The 3,597-nt window shown below is 42.1% G+C and overlaps 1 non-coding gene across 1 annotated transcript; it reads right to left on the bottom strand.

The window, feature by feature from the left end:
* Positions 1-1,702: 1,702 nt before the first annotated feature.
* Positions 1,703-1,810, bottom strand: LOC129535290 (U6 spliceosomal RNA). The gene has a single exon (XR_008681567.2). It is a non-coding gene; the product is annotated as a U6 spliceosomal RNA (small nuclear RNA).
* Positions 1,811-3,597: the final 1,787 nt, after the last annotated feature.

Genomic DNA, 3,597 nt, shown 5'->3' with positions numbered 1-3,597 from the left:
TTAATCTGAGTAATGAAGCACACAGTGGCATTAACATAGCATTTTCGTGCCACACTCACTTGGCAGAGGCTTAGGGTTTAGCTCAGTCCACATCACATTTATACCCTGCAGGAAGTCGCCATGAGAGAGTGAAAACTGTCCAGTGATGTGGCCCTTTTGCTGTATCTGGATTTTTGCATTGCTGGAGTACAGTAATGCCGGAGAATATTATGGTCTTTTTTTTTCTTTTTCTAAGTCACTTCAGTCGTGTCTGACTCTGTGTGACCCCATAGACGGAAGCCCACCAGGCTCCCCCTTCCCTGGGATTCTCCAGGCAAGAACACTGGAGTGGGTTGCCATTTCCTTCTCCATTATGGTCTTAATGACTATTATTGTGATTACAATGTGGATATTTGAGTCGTAGCCACCAAAACCCTCCATTATTATGAATTGATCCAATGTCTATATGGGGTCACAAAGAGTGGGATACGACTGAGCACACACGGATGCACTATATTAGTGCCCTCCAACCACCCCCTGCCCTGCAAAGTGTTCTTGAGAACGGGCTTAATTCTTAGGGGGGCTTCTTAGTCTTGCTGAGTTTTAGCTTTAGCCTGCAAAACTATAGTCATTGCTCATCATGGTTATCAGAAAAGAACAAGATGGGTCAATATATATCATCACGACTGGAGGAGGGGGAAATCCTACAACAGATTTAGAGTAAAGGACTATGTGGAGGGAATTCTCTGGTGGTTAGGATTCCGTGCTTTCATTGCCGAGAAAGCGGGTTCAAGCCCTGCTGGGGGCGTGAAGATCCTACAAGCTGAGTGAAGCCACCCCCACCAAAAAAAGGTGGTGCCTGGGTTATGGTGATCTTTTATAATGAAGGACAGGTTACTGAATTTGAGAAGTCTACAGTGAAAGTAAAATGTGTTCTTAAATCTCAAGACTATCTCAGGGCCATTTCAGTTCTAACAACAGGAGCTGAGGGGTCCTCGATACCAGAAGAGACTTTTTAGTTTTCAGGAAAAACGGTAACATCTAAACCGTTAAGAAATCAGGATGCACTGAATAAATGCTATAAAATATTGTAGTTTAACAACTGAAATCATAAATGGCTTTATCGAAACAAAACCCTCAGTGTAAAGATCACATCACCAAAGTGATTTGTGAGAAATGCGTAACTGCATGAAGTTAAAGCTTCATGAATATACACGTCATCTGCCATGACTTACTAGTCTTCCAAGCATCTTTGGGGGCACTGTAACATGCATTTTGTAACTTTATTTTCTTCTTATCAACATAGTTGGATACTTTCATGAATTAATCATTCATTAAAATAGTCTGTCTTCTCCTAATGAAACTAATTGATTTTATTAACTATATCAAAATTTCTACCACATATTTTTTAAAACTCAAAAATAATTTGTTAAATTTGAATGCACTTAATTTTGGGGTTGAAAGATGTGTATCTTTACTTTATTTATTTATTTTTTTTGTATCTTTACTTTAAAATGGTGGGAAAATATACCAGAAAGAGCAACCTACCAAGTAATTCACACTATAGAAGCACATGCAGAGTCCTATTTTTTAATTCCTAAAGCAGTCAAGAAGGCAAATGAAAAATTGCAAGTTGGATGTAATCTTGTTTTCTTTTGGTAAACTAAAAATATTCCGTGAATCCTACTCATAATATTGTTATTTTTTAATTCTCAAAATTTTAAAAAATATGGAACGCTTCTCCGAATTTGTGTGTCATCCTTGAGCAGGGGCTGTGCTAATCTCTGTATCATTCAAGTTTTAGTCTATGTGCTATTGAAGCTTCTAGCACTGTAACATTATTTTGATTGTGCAAAACCATCTTGGTCATAATGGGGCATCTGAATGCACAATGAGTACAAATACCTGCCTTATCTCCTAAAAGATAAGCTTTTTTAATTTCCAGATATGACACATTGAGACTTGTCACTTTGTGTAAGTTAGCACTTCTGCCTGTAGGAGACTCTGCCACTGTGACGAGTGCATGGTAGCAGCGCACAGCCTCCTGAGATTGGCAAGGTCAGCTGAGGATTTGACTTACTTGCCATCAACTGCTGTAACGCAAACCAGATGGATATTGTTAATTCTTGAATGATATTGACTCCATGCACCTAAAACAGGCTTTAAAGACTTAGTATGGTTCGATGCTCTATTTACCTTTTAAATGATTTTTATTTAGGTTTATGTGCATAAACACATCTTCATCCACCCAGCCCTCACAGCCTTCAGGGTGGGCACATCAGCCCTTAGATGCCGCTGGAGAACCTCAGAGAAAGCTCGTGAACATGTAACGTGGTTCTCAGAAGGTCTTGCCTCTGTGCTTGGTGGAGCGCACACTCTGAAATGTGCTGTGAGAAATACCTGATTTAGCAGGATTATTCATTGTTCCCCTGGGAACTTGGTTCCTCTTAATTTGGGCCTGTGGAAAGGGGAGTGGGCAACGGGTGACAACTGGAGGCACTTGCAACTAGAGAGTCAGTGTCAGCTGAGGATGCTACAGGAAGAGTAAAAGGCACCAGAAAGTTCTGTTGCCCTGAGCGCATCGGTGCATTGGTTCAGCGCCGTCAACCCCCGCGTGCTCGCTCAGTCGTGTCCGTCTCTGCGACCCCATGGACTGTAGCCCACCAGGCTCCTCTGGCCATGGGATTTCCCAGGCAAGAACACTGGAGTGGGTTTCCATGCCCTCCTCCAGGGGATCTTCCTGACCCAGTGATCAAATCCAGGTCTCCTGCCTCTCCTGTGTTACAAGCAAATTCTTTACCACTAAGCCACTGGAGAAGCCCATGTATGTACTTACTAACTTTTCTCCAAAGAATTACCCCCCCACACTCTGGTTAATAATGGGGAGCCCCCAAAGTGCTCAGATTCCTCAGTCACCTTATATTCTTAAAGGTCCTGCCAAGATTGGGATCCAAGGTAATGGTTTAAAGCAGAAATCCCATTTCAGCCTGTTGGTGGCAAGGACATAGAAGGGAAATGGTTAGAGTCTAGGGCTTATCTTCAGAGAAAGCTCCAGGCCCCAACAAGCATGTGTGCAAGTGCTCCTAAGCCATCAGACTTCTGAGGCGGGGTACAAAAGACCTTGGGAACGCATGCATGAAATTTCAAATGATTCCTCAAAAAACCAGAAACACAGTTGCCATATGATCCAGCAATCCCACTCCTGGGCATGTATCTGGAAAAAATTATAATTCTAAAAGATACATGCTAGTTCATAGCAACACTACTTACAATAGCCAAGACATGGAAACAATTTGTACTATAAGAAGCCTTCCTCAGACATGTCTTCTGGGTTTCCTCTGGGGGAGTTGATAAGCACAGCTGGCCTCCTCAGGGGCTTGGGGATGTACTAGGTCAGTATTTTGCACCTGAAAACAGACAAAGTTCATTTTTCTAATAAAAATAACTTAAGGGACAATGAGACAGGATATGATTCCTGAGGGAAGATCACACCATGCCCTACAGGCTTGCCAAAGATATTGAATTTGAGCCCATTCAGATCTCTGGATCCAGATGACAGCAGAAGGGAATAAAGGAAACACGGCCAGGTTGCATCACACAAGAAGAGGAAGCAGCAAA

The sequence above is a fragment of the Moschus berezovskii genome, chromosome X (assembly GCF_049115385.1).
Source record: "Moschus berezovskii isolate FMDL1 chromosome X, NW_MosBer_1.0, whole genome shotgun sequence".
In the NCBI taxonomy this organism is placed as follows: Eukaryota; Metazoa; Chordata; class Mammalia; order Artiodactyla; family Moschidae; genus Moschus; species Moschus berezovskii.
Note: the sequence above shows the minus strand (reverse complement) of the source record. Positions and strands in the feature narration are given on the sequence as shown.